At 49.5% G+C, this 12,500-nt stretch overlaps 21 non-coding genes and 2 pseudogenes across 21 annotated transcripts in view; all 23 read left to right on the top strand.

Moving 5' to 3' along the window:
* The first annotated feature begins 17 nt into the window (after positions 1–17).
* Positions 18–136, top strand: LOC140345321 (5S ribosomal RNA; annotated as a pseudogene).
* Positions 137–282: 146 nt separating this feature from the next.
* LOC140383879 (5S ribosomal RNA) lies at positions 283–401 on the top strand. The gene has a single exon (XR_011932592.1). It is a non-coding gene; the product is annotated as a 5S ribosomal RNA (ribosomal RNA).
* A 156-nt stretch (positions 402–557) lies between these two features.
* On the top strand, positions 558–676 carry LOC140345544 (5S ribosomal RNA; annotated as a pseudogene).
* Positions 677–822: 146 nt separating this feature from the next.
* On the top strand, positions 823–941 carry LOC140383878 (5S ribosomal RNA). Its single transcript, XR_011932591.1, has one exon. It is a non-coding gene; the product is annotated as a 5S ribosomal RNA (ribosomal RNA).
* Positions 942–1,087: 146 nt separating this feature from the next.
* Positions 1,088–1,206, top strand: LOC140383877 (5S ribosomal RNA). The gene has a single exon (XR_011932590.1). It is a non-coding gene; the product is annotated as a 5S ribosomal RNA (ribosomal RNA).
* Positions 1,207–1,352: 146 nt separating this feature from the next.
* LOC140383876 (5S ribosomal RNA) lies at positions 1,353–1,471 on the top strand. Its single transcript, XR_011932589.1, has one exon. It is a non-coding gene; the product is annotated as a 5S ribosomal RNA (ribosomal RNA).
* Positions 1,472–1,617: 146 nt separating this feature from the next.
* LOC140345160 (5S ribosomal RNA) lies at positions 1,618–1,736 on the top strand. The gene has a single exon (XR_011923818.1). It is a non-coding gene; the product is annotated as a 5S ribosomal RNA (ribosomal RNA).
* Positions 1,737–1,903: 167 nt separating this feature from the next.
* On the top strand, positions 1,904–2,022 carry LOC140384266 (5S ribosomal RNA). Its single transcript, XR_011932944.1, has one exon. It is a non-coding gene; the product is annotated as a 5S ribosomal RNA (ribosomal RNA).
* A 168-nt stretch (positions 2,023–2,190) lies between these two features.
* On the top strand, positions 2,191–2,309 carry LOC140384264 (5S ribosomal RNA). Its single transcript, XR_011932942.1, has one exon. It is a non-coding gene; the product is annotated as a 5S ribosomal RNA (ribosomal RNA).
* Positions 2,310–2,459: 150 nt separating this feature from the next.
* Positions 2,460–2,578, top strand: LOC140384177 (5S ribosomal RNA). Its single transcript, XR_011932862.1, has one exon. It is a non-coding gene; the product is annotated as a 5S ribosomal RNA (ribosomal RNA).
* Positions 2,579–2,729: 151 nt separating this feature from the next.
* Positions 2,730–2,848, top strand: LOC140383875 (5S ribosomal RNA). Its single transcript, XR_011932588.1, has one exon. It is a non-coding gene; the product is annotated as a 5S ribosomal RNA (ribosomal RNA).
* A 152-nt stretch (positions 2,849–3,000) lies between these two features.
* LOC140384176 (5S ribosomal RNA) lies at positions 3,001–3,119 on the top strand. The gene has a single exon (XR_011932861.1). It is a non-coding gene; the product is annotated as a 5S ribosomal RNA (ribosomal RNA).
* A 156-nt stretch (positions 3,120–3,275) lies between these two features.
* On the top strand, positions 3,276–3,394 carry LOC140384175 (5S ribosomal RNA). The gene has a single exon (XR_011932860.1). It is a non-coding gene; the product is annotated as a 5S ribosomal RNA (ribosomal RNA).
* Positions 3,395–3,545: 151 nt separating this feature from the next.
* LOC140384174 (5S ribosomal RNA) lies at positions 3,546–3,664 on the top strand. The gene has a single exon (XR_011932859.1). It is a non-coding gene; the product is annotated as a 5S ribosomal RNA (ribosomal RNA).
* A 151-nt stretch (positions 3,665–3,815) lies between these two features.
* LOC140383873 (5S ribosomal RNA) lies at positions 3,816–3,934 on the top strand. The gene has a single exon (XR_011932586.1). It is a non-coding gene; the product is annotated as a 5S ribosomal RNA (ribosomal RNA).
* A 152-nt stretch (positions 3,935–4,086) lies between these two features.
* On the top strand, positions 4,087–4,205 carry LOC140384173 (5S ribosomal RNA). The gene has a single exon (XR_011932858.1). It is a non-coding gene; the product is annotated as a 5S ribosomal RNA (ribosomal RNA).
* A 151-nt stretch (positions 4,206–4,356) lies between these two features.
* LOC140384172 (5S ribosomal RNA) lies at positions 4,357–4,475 on the top strand. Its single transcript, XR_011932857.1, has one exon. It is a non-coding gene; the product is annotated as a 5S ribosomal RNA (ribosomal RNA).
* A 6,599-nt stretch (positions 4,476–11,074) lies between these two features.
* LOC140384171 (5S ribosomal RNA) lies at positions 11,075–11,193 on the top strand. The gene has a single exon (XR_011932856.1). It is a non-coding gene; the product is annotated as a 5S ribosomal RNA (ribosomal RNA).
* Positions 11,194–11,344: 151 nt separating this feature from the next.
* On the top strand, positions 11,345–11,463 carry LOC140383872 (5S ribosomal RNA). The gene has a single exon (XR_011932585.1). It is a non-coding gene; the product is annotated as a 5S ribosomal RNA (ribosomal RNA).
* A 151-nt stretch (positions 11,464–11,614) lies between these two features.
* LOC140384170 (5S ribosomal RNA) lies at positions 11,615–11,733 on the top strand. The gene has a single exon (XR_011932855.1). It is a non-coding gene; the product is annotated as a 5S ribosomal RNA (ribosomal RNA).
* Positions 11,734–11,884: 151 nt separating this feature from the next.
* On the top strand, positions 11,885–12,003 carry LOC140384167 (5S ribosomal RNA). Its single transcript, XR_011932853.1, has one exon. It is a non-coding gene; the product is annotated as a 5S ribosomal RNA (ribosomal RNA).
* A 151-nt stretch (positions 12,004–12,154) lies between these two features.
* Positions 12,155–12,273, top strand: LOC140383870 (5S ribosomal RNA). The gene has a single exon (XR_011932584.1). It is a non-coding gene; the product is annotated as a 5S ribosomal RNA (ribosomal RNA).
* A 151-nt stretch (positions 12,274–12,424) lies between these two features.
* The window catches only part of LOC140383869 (5S ribosomal RNA), a 119-nt gene continuing 43 nt past the window's right edge, over positions 12,425–12,500 (top strand). Inside the window, exon 1 of the ribosomal RNA XR_011932583.1 lies at positions 12,425–12,500. This exon is cut by the window's right edge and continues 43 nt beyond it. This is a non-coding gene — a ribosomal RNA (5S ribosomal RNA).

Genomic DNA, 12,500 nt, shown 5'->3' with positions numbered 1-12,500 from the left:
TTGACCTGGAACATTTCGCTCACGGCCATACCACCCTGGAACAGCCCGATCTCGTTTGATCTCGGAAGCCAAGCGGGGTTGGGCCTTGTTAGTACTTGGATGGAACACCGCCTGGGAATACCAGGTGCTGTGAGCATTTTCACACTTTTTCACCCGTCAAAAAAAAAAAAAGAAGTTTTTCATTGAGATATCCCAATTTTGACCGAGCAAGTGGCGTGAAGGTACTCTTCACGAAAAGACAGTGTTTGATATAAAAAAGGCCGTTTTGACCTGGAACATTTCGCTCACGGCCATACCACCCTGGACCAGCCCGATCTCGTCTGATCTCGGAAGCCAAGCAGGGTTGGGCCTGGTTAGTACTTGGATGGGAGACCGCCTGGGAATACCAGGTGCTGTGAGCATTTTCACACTTTTTCACCCGTCAAAAAAAAAAAAAGAAGTTTTTCATTGAGATATCCCAATTTTGACCGAGCAAGTGGCGTGAAGGTACTCTTCACGAAAAGACAGTGTTTGATGCAAAAAAAGCCATTTATACGAGTTTTGACCTGGAACATTTCGCTCACGGCCATACCACCCTGGACCAGCCCGATCTCGTTTGATCTCGGAAGCCAAGCGGGGTTGGGCCTTGTTAGTACTTGGATGGAACACCGCCTGGGAATACCAGGTGCTGTGAGCATTTTCACACTTTTTCACCCGTCAAAAAAAAAAAAAGAAGTTTTTCATTGAGATATCCCAATTTTGACCGAGCAAGTGGCGTGAAGGTACTCTTCACGAAAAGACAGTGTTTGATATAAAAAAGGCCGTTTTGACCTGGAACATTTCGCTCACGGCCATACCACCCTGGACCAGCCCGATCTCGTCTGATCTCGGAAGCCAAGCAGGGTTGGGCCTGGTTAGTACTTGGATGGGAGACCGCCTGGGAATACCAGGTGCTGTGAGCATTTTCACACTTTTTCACCCGTCAAAAAAAAAAAAAGAAGTTTTTCATTGAGATATCCCAATTTTGACCGAGCAAGTGGCGTGAAGGTACTCTTCACGAAAAGACAGTGTTTGATATAAAAAAGGCCGTTTTGACCTGGAACATTTCGCTCACGGCCATACCACCCTGGACCAGCCCGATCTCGTCTGATCTCGGAAGCCAAGCAGGGTTGGGCCTGGTTAGTACTTGGATGGGAGACCGCCTGGGAATACCAGGTGCTGTGAGCATTTTCACACTTTTTCACCCGTCAAAAAAAAAAAAAGAAGTTTTTCATTGAGATATCCCAATTTTGACCGAGCAAGTGGCGTGAAGGTACTCTTCACGAAAAGACAGTGTTTGATATAAAAAAGGCCGTTTTGACCTGGAACATTTCGCTCACGGCCATACCACCCTGGACCAGCCCGATCTCGTCTGATCTCGGAAGCCAAGCAGGGTTGGGCCTGGTTAGTACTTGGATGGGAGACCGCCTGGGAATACCAGGTGCTGTGAGCATTTTCACACTTTTTCACCCGTCAAAAAAAAAAAAAGAAGTTTTTCATTGAGATATCCCAATTTTGACCGAGCAAGTGGCGTGAAGGTACTCTTCACGAAAAGACAGTGTTTGATATAAAAAAGGCCGTTTTGACCTGGAACATTTCGCTCACGGCCATACCACCCTGGACCAGCCCGATCTCGTTTGATCTCGGAAGCCAAGCGGGGTTGGGCCTTGTTAGTACTTGGATGGGAGACCGCCTGGGAATACCAGGTGCTGTGAGCATTTTCACACTTTTTCACCTGTCAAAAAAAAAAAAAAAAAAAAAAAAGAAGTTTTTCATTGAGATATCCCAATTTTGACCGAGCAAGTGGCGTGAAGGTACTCTTCACGAAAAGACAGTGTTTGATGCAAAAAAAGCCATTTATACGAGTTTTGACCTGGAACATTTCGCTCACGGCCATACCACCCTGGAACAGCCCGATCTCGTTTGATCTCGGAAGCCAAGCGGGGTTGGGCCTTGTTAGTACTTGGATGGGAGACCGCCTGGGAATACCAGGTGCTGTGAGCATTTTCACACTTTTTCACCTGTCAAAAAAAAAAAAAAAAAAAAAAAAAGAAGTTTTTCATTGAGATATCCCAATTTTGACCGAGCAAGTGGCGTGAAGGTACTCTTCACGAAAAGACAGTGTTTGATGCAAAAAAAGCCATTTATACGAGTTTTGACCTGGAACATTTCGCTCACGGCCATACCACCCTGGAACAGCCCGATCTCGTTTGATCTCGGAAGCCAAGCGGGGTTGGGCCTTGTTAGTACTTGGATGGGAGACCGCCTGGGAATACCAGGTGCTGTGAGCATTTTCACACTTTTTCACCTGTCAAAAAAAAAAAAAAAAAGAAGTTTTTCATTGAGATATCCCAATTTTGACCGAGCAAGTGGCGTGAAGGTACTCTTCACGAAAAGACAGTGTTTGATATAAAAAAGGCCGTTTTGACCTGGAACATTTCGCTCACGGCCATACCAGCCTGGACCAGCCCGATCTCGTCTGATCTCGGAAGCCAAGCAGGGTTGGGCCTGGTTAGTACTTGGATGGGAGACCGCCTGGGAATACCAGGTGCTGTGAGCATTTTCACACTTTTTCACCTGTCAAAAAAAAAAAAAAAAAAGAAGTTTTTCATTGAGATATCCCAATTTTGACCGAGCAAGTGGCGTGAAGGTACTCTTCACGAAAAGACAGTGTTTGATATAAAAAAGGCCGTTTTGACCTGGAACATTTCGCTCACGGCCATACCACCCTGGACCAGCCCGATCTCGTCTGATCTCGGAAGCCAAGCAGGGTTGGGCCTGGTTAGTACTTGGATGGGAGACCGCCTGGGAATACCAGGTGCTGTGAGCATTTTCACACTTTTTCACCTGTCAAAAAAAAAAAAAAAAAAAGAAGTTTTTCATTGAGATATCCCAATTTTGACCGAGCAAGTGGCGTGAAGGTCCTCTTCACGAAAAGACAGTGTTTGATATAAAAAAGGCCGTTTTGACCTGGAACATTTCGCTCACGGCCATACCAGCCTGGACCAGCCCGATCTCGTCTGATCTCGGAAGCCAAGCAGGGTTGGGCCTGGTTAGTACTTGGATGGGAGACCGCCTGGGAATACCAGGTGCTGTGAGCATTTTCACACTTTTTCACCTGTCAAAAAAAAAAAAAAAAAAAAAAAGAAGTTTTTCATTGAGATATCCCAATTTTGACCGAGCAAGTGGCGTGAAGGTACTCTTCACGAAAAGACAGTGTTTGATATAAAAAAGGCCGTTTTGACCTGGAACATTTCGCTCACGGCCATACCAGCCTGGACCAGCCCGATCTCGTCTGATCTCGGAAGCCAAGCAGGGTTGGGCCTGGTTAGTACTTGGATGGGAGACCGCCTGGGAATACCAGGTGCTGTGAGCATTTTCACACTTTTTCACCTGTCAAAAAAAAAAAAAAAAAAGAAGTTTTTCATTGAGATATCCCAATTTTGACCGAGCAAGTGGCGTGAAGGTACTCTTCACGAAAAGACAGTGTTTGATATAAAAAAGGCCGTTTTGACCTGGAACATTTCGCTCACGGCCATACCAGCCTGGACCAGCCCGATCTCGTCTGATCTCGGAAGCCAAGCAGGGTTGGGCCTGGTTAGTACTTGGATGGGAGACCGCCTGGGAATACCAGGTGCTGTGAGCATTTTCACACTTTTTCACCTGTCAAAAAAAAAAAAAAAAAAGAAGTTTTTCATTGAGATATCCCAATTTTGACCGAGCAAGTGGCGTGAAGGTACTCTTCACGAAAAGACAGTGTTTGATATAAAAAAGGCCGTTTTGACCTGGAACATTTCGCTCACGGCCATACCACCCTGGACCAGCCCGATCTCGTCTGATCTCGGAAGCCAAGCAGGGTTGGGCCTGGTTAGTACTTGGATGGGAGACCGCCTGGGAATACCAGGTGCTGTGAGCATTTTCACACTTTTTCACCTGTCAAAAAAAAAAAAAAAAAAAGAAGTTTTTCATTGAGATATCCCAATTTTGACCGAGCAAGTGGCGTGAAGGTACTCTTCACGAAAAGACAGTGTTTGATATAAAAAAGGCCGTTTTGACCTGGAACATTTCGCTCACGGCCATACCAGCCTGGACCAGCCCGATCTCGTCTGATCTCGGAAGCCAAGCAGGGTTGGGCCTGGTTAGTACTTGGATGGGAGACCGCCTGGGAATACCAGGTGCTGTGAGCATTTTCACACTTTTTCACCTGTCAAAAAAAAAAAAAAAAAAGAAGTTTTTCATTGAGATATCCCAATTTTGACCGAGCAAGTGGCGTGAAGGTACTCTTCACGAAAAGACAGTGTTTGATATAAAAAAGGCCGTTTTGACCTGGAACATTTCGCTCACGGCCATACCAGCCTGGACCAGCCCGATCTCGTCTGATCTCGGAAGCCAAGCAGGGTTGGGCCTGGTTAGTACTTGGATGGGAGACCGCCTGGGAATACCAGGTGCTGTGAGCAAAACTACCCCCATTACACACAGGAACAGTAGAGCCTAAGACTCGTCCTTTCCATGGGAACAAAGGGGATAGCAACAGCCTCGGCAGCCTAAGACTGTTCCTCCATGATCAGGAACAGCAACAGCACAAATACTGGTCCTCCATGGGAACAAAGGGAATAGCAACAGCCTCGGCAGTCTAAGACTATTCCTCCATGATCAGGAACAGTAGCGGTCTAAGACTGGTACTCCATGGGAACAAAGGGAACAGCAGCGACGGTCTGGCAGTCTAAGACTATCCCTCCATGATGCAAGGAACAGCAGCACGTAAAACTGGTCCTCCCTGGTTGTATATGGCGAGAACTGGTAACTCCAGGTGAGAACTGGGCTGTGTCAGACTGTTCTTCCATGAGAAAGGAAAAGCAACAGCGCAATACTGGTCCTCCATGGGGAAAGGGAATAGCGACAGCCTCGGCAGTATAAGACTATTCCTCCATGTTCAAGGAACAATTGCAGTCTAAGTCTCGTCCTTCATGGGGAAAAAGGGAGCAGCAGCAGTCTTGAAACGGGGGCTTCCCCTCGCCGGAGGGCAGGGAAGTCTATACTTTAGAATCAGTGCAGGTGCGTGCAATTTGTGGTGTGCTGCATGGTCTGGAGCTGGAGGTTTGGGAGTTTTTTTTGAGTTTTTAATCGTTATTTTGGTCATTTTCATTTACTTTTTTCAGTTCTTTTGTTTGTTCCCCTCCCAGTAAACTTACTGGGAGGTGGATTTTTTGTTTTTTGTGAGCATGGCTCAAAGGACGGACAACACGGCATCGGACACTGGAATGGACACGACAAAGGCAAGACAAAGTTTGAAAGAATCTGTAAATAATAGAAAGAACGAAGAAAGAAGAATGAAATTTATGAAAGAACTCACTGTGGTGTTGGAGTTGACGGAGGGAGCACAAATCACGCCACTAGCTTTTTTGAAATCGACTCAGGAGGTGTGCGGCTCCATAGTAGCGTGCAGACTCATCTCGAAGGACAAATATGAAGTAACCGTCAGTACCACTAAAGCGAAGGAGCGGCTCCTGGACGGGTACTGCATTGGAGGAGTCAGGGTTCACGCCCGTGACATCTCGGTGGATGAGCTGGTCGTGTCCTTCATGGGGCTGCCGGCTTATATCGAGGACGAGGAGATCCTGGCCAAGCTCTACGCCTGGGGGGTCTCTGCGGTCTCCGAGGTGAGGAGGAGAATGTGGCCGGGGACGAACGTGGCGGACGGCACCAGGTTTGTACGGGTAAGGTTCACGGACACGGTGCAGTCCTTACCGTATTCTGTCAGGTTTGACACCGCGGGGGGCCCCGAGTACTTCAGGGTAATACACGACAGGCAGGTGCGGGTGTGTAGGGGGTGTCTCCAGCCTGGCCATATTCTGAGGGAGTGCCCTGACTTTCTGTGCCGCAACTGCGGGAGCCAGGGGCATTACGCGCGCGAGTGCGTCGCGCAGCGGGCCCCGAAGTGCAGAGAGTGCCGCATGTTCCGCCACTTATGTCCGTGTGGTGCGGGTGACAGAGAGGAGGACAGAGGGGAGGACAGAGGGGAGGACAGGGAGGACGCCATTGGAGGAGAGAGCAGTGACGTGGCCCAGAACGTGCCCGCAACTGCTCTCTCCGAAGTAGAGGAGTTTTTGGAGGAGGAGGCTGTGGAGGAGTCAGGGGAGCCAGAGGTGTCTGGCTCCTCTTGCTCCTCTGACTCCTCAGACGAGGAGGCGTCCGTCGCACTGGAGATGGTGCTCGGCTCAGCGCTGGCGTCTGGGAAGGTGGGAGCAGGACAAACTGCTCCTCCTGACCAGAGGGAGGGGACTCGTGAGGGTCCAACTCCTAAGCCCGTGGAGGAAGAGGCTGAACCCGGGAGGAGGATGGGTGCGGGACAGGCCCCGCATCTTACCTCCAAAGGGGGGGACATCACCACAGGGCTGGGTGATGATCCCAAGCTCCAGTCGGACGGTGGTAAGAGGGGACAGGTGGAGAAGAAGGATAAGAAAGGGGCAAGACGCAGGAAGCAGGTGGCAGGAGACGGAGAGGGCGCTGCTGCTGAGAGCGGCTCTGCCTCCTCCGTTCCAACCACTTCAAAAGCGCCAGCAGAAAGCTCCATCAACCCACCATCCTCCACACGCAGCTCTGCCCCACGAGGTGAGCTCGAGACTGTTTTTAATGATGACTTCATGGATTTCTCCACCCGTGAAGTCAGAAAAAGAGTGTGGCAGTCGGATGCGACGGGCGCCAAAAAGAAGTCTAAATAAAAGATGGGTTACATCCTCCAAAGTCTCCTCTTAATGGCGTTCTCCTTGTCCTCTTGGAACGCAGGCGGCCTGCGGAGCCCAGTGCGGATGCAGAGCGCGTTACACTTTTCCAAGTGGGACGTGCTCTGCATCCAAGAAACGCACTGGGATGTCAGCCACGCGCAACAAGTGCGGAGCATGGGAGTAGGCTCTGTATTTTGGGCCCTGGGCACGGCGTGCTCGCGCGGTGTGGCCACGGTGGTGAGGCCTGGTGTCTTAGGCCAACCCACCCTGGTACACGCCGACCCAGAGGGCTCCTTCCTGGTCCTGGACTTCACGGACACAGTGAAGTTCAGACTAATTAACATCTACGCCCCGAACGATGATGGTCTGAGGAGGCAATTCTTCAAAAAAATATTTCGCTTTGCGAACGACAATACAATCATAATCGGTGACTTTAATACAACACTTTGCAAGACAGACATCGGCATTAACAACTCTTTTAAAAACAGCACTGCCAGGACAGCCCTGTTGGAAGAAGCCGCCAGCAGGAACCTGACGGAGGTGTGGCGGTTCGTCCACCCCTTCCTGAAGGATTTCTCCAGGCGGCAGGTCGTCCAGGGCGTCCTGAAGCAGTCCCGCATTGACCTCTGTTTTGCCTCCTCAGACCTGGCACAGAGAGTCAGTGGTGCTTCCTACAAGTGGTCAGGCTTGAGTGATCACTCCACTTTAGATATTTATTTTGGGTTAGTTTCATCACCGAGGAATGGAGGACTGTGGGTCCTAAACAGCTCCATCCTCGGTGATGAAACTTTTTGTAGGAAAATGGACTTTTTGTTTGATGTATTTGACATGGAGCTGGAGCTGATCGACAGCGTGGTCGATTGGTGGCCGACGGCAAAAACACGCATTAAAAAGCTCTGTGTCAATTACAGCAAACACAAGGCGTGGCTGTCGACCAGGAGGGAGACCGCTCTCCGCCAGCGCCTGCAGGTCCTGGACCAGGGCGCAGCTTCCACCACTGGCCCTGTGGATCCAGAGTACCTGGTGGTGCGCGCTGAGCTGGAGCAGCTGGAGGTAAGTAGGTGTCAGGGTGCAATTTTGAGGGCAAAAGCCAGACACACAGTCGAGGGAGAACGCTCGACAGCGTTCTTCTTCGGCTGTGAGAAGGTTACACAGGGAAAGATGCACATAGATAAGTTGATAGATAAGACAGGTAAGATTGTTTCCGAGGTAAGTGAGGTTTTAGAGACAGCGCAGGATTTCTATAGTAGGCTTTTTAGTTCAGACGGAGTGGCAGAGCAGGCTTTAGACCAGGCTGTAGGTGCTCTGGAGCGCACACTGAGCAGGGAGGATAGGGAGCTGTGCGACGCGCCTCTGTCTCTCATGGAGATAGAGGCTGCAGTCAAGAGTTTAAATACAGGGAAAAGCCCCGGAGAGGACGGACTAACCTGTGAGTTTTTCAAGCGTTTCGCTTCCAGGTTAGCTCCGATCCTACTCCTATTATATCAGGATTTTGAGAGTGAGAGTAGAGTTGGCGATGGTTTTGCGATGAGTGTCGTCACTCTGCTTTTTAAGAAGGGCGACAGGAGCAGCCTCGCCAACTACAGGCCCATTAGCCTTTTGAACGTAGACTATAAAATTTTAGCAAAGGTATTAGCAGGTAGGTTAAAGCGTGTGATTGGATCCGTCATACACCCCTCGCAGGCCTACAGCGTCCCCGGGAGGGACATCTCAGACACAGTTTTGTCTCTGAGATATCTCCTTCGGCAGATGCACGCGACCGGTGGTATTCACGTTAGTGTAGACTTTAACAAGGCGTTCGACAGAGTTGAGCATTCGTTCCTCTGGACTGTATTAGGTAAGTTAGGTTTCGGTGAACGGTTTGTTAATTGGCTACAGCTCATCTATTCCTTTGCGGTCAGTAAGGTCAAAGTCAACGGGTTTCTAACTGACTCTTTCCCCTTAAAAAGATCAGTCAGGCAGGGCTGTCCCCTCTCGTCGCTCCTCTACAGCATCGCCGCTGAGCCTTTGGCGGCCATGTTGAGGGCGGACGCGGCGGTGAGGGGACTGACCACGCCTGCGGGTAGGGAAGTCAAAATTTTTCAGTACGCAGATGACACGAATCTGATCCTCCGAGACGTGGAGAGCCTGAACGCCTCTCTCCACGTGCTCAATGTTTACGGCCTCGCTTCAGGGGCCAAAATCAATTTCGATAAAACCACGGTTAAATTTTGCGGCAGCGTCACGCCTGTTCCTCTCCCTGTCCAGCTCCGGGAGGCCGGGGACTCCTACAAGGTCCTCGGCGTCCCCCTGGGCAGAGACGAGGAGGCGTGTCGTACTGCACTTTGGTCGCCTTTGTGCGAGAAAATTACAGCGCGCTTGAATTTTTGGAGACGTCGTAATCTGACATTAAAAGGTAAAGTCTTAGTTGTAAATTCTTTGTGCATGTCCATGTTGAACCATGCACTCTCCGTGTACGGCCTGCCGGGGGTCTATGCTAACAAATTAAGGTTAGTGATAAACCACTTTTTGTGGAATCGTGAGAGGGGCTTTATTGCACATAAGGTTATGATAGGTGAGTACGATCAGGGAGGTTTAAAGTTAGCAGATTTAGAGTTAAGGAAGAAGGCCTTCAGGCTGAAAACAATTCGGAAATTTCTAGACGTTGAGGTAGATGCTCCATGGAAGGATTATATAGGTGAGTTTGTTAATAGTCTAGGTAAGTTTGGTGTTTATAATTTGTGTTTGTTGCCCCCTGTTTCGGTCCTGGAAGGCCTCCCCCCCTTCGAGAGGGAACTCTTGGAGGCGTGGAGGACTTTCAGGCCCCTGACTGTGGCGGTTCCAGACAGCGGTGAGGGTCTCGCGCACATGCCCCTCCGTCATAACCCTGACTTGCTCTCCGCTCCCCCCGGGAAGCGCGAGTGCATGATCAGTGGGGCGATGGAGGAGGCTGGGCTGGAATATGTAGGTAAGGTATTTGACGTGAAAGGTAATTTTAGTGTAGATTATATAGGGAAGTGTTTTAGGTTAGCAGGTAAAGTGTTTAGGAAAAAGTATATTAGTGGTATGGTAAGTATTTTTAACAGGAATCTGGTCAGGCATTGGGGAAGCACTTTGGGCCAAATGGGGAGCACGACAGGTAAGTTGAATTTTAATGTATTTGTTAGCACGGGGAGGTTTAGGATTTTCACAGACCTACCCACCCGCATCCTGTATCAGTTGTTGTTGCCGGGAGTGCTCGGGCGTCCCGCCTCGGAACACAAATGGTCATTAACATTCCCCGCACGCACCATCGCAACCATCTGGGCCAACATCTTTAATTGGTACACCCCACATAACGTAGGTCATTTTGACTTCAGATTTAGACACAGGATCGTCTTTACATCCGCAGCACTGCACGCATTTCTTCCCGACAGCTACGCTGCGGACTGCCCCGTGTGCCACGGACCCCCCGAGACCCTGGAGCACATGCTGTACACCTGCCCGGCCGTCCGCCCGTTCTGGTCCCGACTGCAGGACCTCCTCGCTCGGAGGCTGTCCTGGAGGCTCCCACCGCCGGCGGCCCTAGGAGGGGACGACCAGGAGCCCTGGCTCCTCCTCTTTGGTCCCGGACAGAGTCGCTCTGGAGCCAACACCCATCTCGCCCGACTAACCCTCTCCATAGCCCGGTACACATTATATCTCAACAGGAACATCCATCTCCGTGACAATAAAACAGCAGCACCCTGGCCCATCTTCAAAGGACTCTTGGCCGCACACCTCCGACACCTCCACATGGCAGCAGAGCACCGGTTCATCACCCACCTCGTCCCCCACAACACCCTGATCCACCTCACACCCTCTGGAAACCTGGACATCCTCTTCTGACCCCGGCATCACCCCCCCCAACCACGGCATCACCCCCCATCACTGAAGAATGTTTGGAGAATGATTGTGTGTTTGATTTTCTGTAATTTTTTTGTCTCGTCTCCCCCTGCCCTTGTGTATCCTATTCCCTTGCCCTTGTGTGTCATGTATGTCTGTACATTCATGTAAATATATGTAAATACTTGTTTTAAGATGTTTTTGATAATAAAAGATAAAAAAAAAAAAAAAAAAAAAAAAAACCAGCCCGATCTCGTCTGATCTCGGAAGCCAAGCAGGGTTGGGCCTGGTTAGTACTTGGATGGGAGACCGCCTGGGAATACCAGGTGCTGTGAGCATTTTCACACTTTTTCACCTGTCAAAAAAAAAAAAAAAAAGAAGTTTTTCATTGAGATATCCCAATTTTGACCGAGCAAGTGGCGTGAAGGTACTCTTCACGAAAAGACAGTGTTTGATATAAAAAAGGCCGTTTTGACCTGGAACATTTCGCTCACGGCCATACCAGCCTGGACCAGCCCGATCTCGTCTGATCTCGGAAGCCAAGCAGGGTTGGGCCTGGTTAGTACTTGGATGGGAGACCGCCTGGGAATACCAGGTGCTGTGAGCATTTTCACACTTTTTCACCTGTCAAAAAAAAAAAAAAAAAAGAAGTTTTTCATTGAGATATCCCAATTTTGACCGAGCAAGTGGCGTGAAGGTACTCTTCACGAAAAGACAGTGTTTGATATAAAAAAGGCCGTTTTGACCTGGAACATTTCGCTCACGGCCATACCACCCTGGACCAGCCCGATCTCGTCTGATCTCGGAAGCCAAGCAGGGTTGGGCCTGGTTAGTACTTGGATGGGAGACCGCCTGGGAATACCAGGTGCTGTGAGCATTTTCACACTTTTTCACCTGTCAAAAAAAAAAAAAAAAAAGAAGTTTTTCATTGAGATATCCCAATTTTGACCGAGCAAGTGGCGTGAAGGTCCTCTTCACGAAAAGACAGTGTTTGATATAAAAAAGGCCGTTTTGACCTGGAACATTTCGCTCACGGCCATACCAGCCTGGACCAGCCCGATCTCGTCTGATCTCGGAAGCCAAGCAGGGTTGGGCCTGGTTAGTACTTGGATGGGAGACCGCCTGGGAATACCAGGTGCTGTGAGCATTTTCACACTTTTTCACCTGTCAAAAAAAAAAAAAAAAAAGAAGTTTTTCATTGAGATATCCCAATTTTGACCGAGCAAGTGGCGTGAAGGTACTCTTCACGAAAAGACAGTGTTTGATATAAAAAAGGCCGTTTTGACCTGGAACATTTCGCTCACGGCCATACCAGCCTGGACCAGCCCGATCTCGTCTGATCTCGGAAGCCAAGCAGGGTTGGGCCTGGTTAGTACTTGGATGGGAGACCGCCTGGGAATACCAGGTGCTGTGAGCATTTTCACACTTTTTCACCTGTCAAAAAAAAAAAAAAAAAAGAAGTTTTTCATTGAGATATCCCAATTTTGACCGAGCAAGTGGCGTGAAGGTACTCTTCACGAAAAGACAGTGTTTGATATAAAAAAGGCCGTTTTGACCTGGAACATTTCGCTCACGGCCATACCACCCTGGACCAGCCCGATCTCGTCTGATCTCGGAAGCCAAGCAGGGTTGGGCCTGGTTAGTACTTGGATGGGAGACCGCCTGGGAATACCAGGTGCTGTGAGCATTTTCACACTTTTTCACCTGTCAAAAAAAAAAAAAAAAAAGAAGTTTTTCATTGAGATATCCCAATTTTGACCGAGCAAGTGGCGTGAAGGTACTCTTCACGAAAAGACAGTGTTTGATATAAAAAAGGCCGTTTTGACCTGGAACATTTCGCTCACGGCCATACCACCCTGGACCAGCCCGATCTCGTCTGATCTCGGAAGCCAAGCAGGGTTGGGCCTGGTTAGT

Source organism: Eucyclogobius newberryi, unplaced genomic scaffold (genome assembly GCF_026437365.1).
Source record: "Eucyclogobius newberryi isolate DKJ021-1_F unplaced genomic scaffold, fEucNew1.0.hap1 SCAF_56, whole genome shotgun sequence".
Lineage (NCBI taxonomy): Eukaryota > Metazoa > Chordata > Actinopteri > Gobiiformes > Gobiidae > Eucyclogobius > Eucyclogobius newberryi.
Note: the sequence above shows the minus strand (reverse complement) of the source record. Positions and strands in the feature narration are given on the sequence as shown.